This window comes from Rhincodon typus, chromosome 8, assembly GCF_021869965.1.
Source record: "Rhincodon typus isolate 14 chromosome 8, sRhiTyp1.1, whole genome shotgun sequence".
NCBI classification, from domain to species: Eukaryota; Metazoa; Chordata; class Chondrichthyes; order Orectolobiformes; family Rhincodontidae; genus Rhincodon; species Rhincodon typus.
Window position 1 is genome coordinate 6,788,246 of NC_063339.1, and position 766 is coordinate 6,789,011.

Consider the following 766-nt stretch of genomic DNA (forward strand, 5'->3'; position numbering starts at 1 on the left):
CCCCGCCCCAGCTCCCTCCCGGCCATCTAAATTCCTTGCTTCAACAGAGGCCTCATTGATGATATTACCTTGCATGGTGATGAAACATCTGAACGAAAACAAGACAGTTCAGCGAGCAAGTCAGCAACCTTTATAAACCCTTATAATGTCCCCCTTAACCTCCGATGCTCCAGGGAAAATAGTCTCAGCCTATTCAGCTTCTCCCCATAGCTCAAACCCTCCAACTCTAGCAGCATCCTCATAAATCGGAGATAGCAAGAACTGCAGATGCTGGAGTCAATACAGTGTGGAGCTGGAGGAACACAGCAGGTCAGGCAGCAGAGTCGACGCTTCGGGTCGGGACCCTTCATCAGGACTCATAAATCTTTTTGGAACCCTTTCAAGTTTCACAACATCCTCCCCGTAGCAGGGAGACCAGAATTGCACACAGTATTCCAAAAGTGGCCTAACTTATGTACAGCCACAACATGACCTCCCAACTCCTATACTCAATGCCCTGACTAATAAAGGCAAGTGTACCAAATGCCGCCATCACTAACCTGTCTACCTGCGTCTCAATTTTCAAGGAACTTGCACTCCAAGGCCTCTTTGTTCAGCAGCACTTACCAGGACCTTACCATTCATTAAGTATATAAGTCCTGGCCTGATTAGCCTTTCTGAAATGCAGCACCTCACATTTATCTAAATTAAACTCTAGTCTGCCACTCCTCGGCCCAGTCACCTGCTCTTCCCCCCCCCACTTCCAAGTCACCTGTCCTCCTCCACC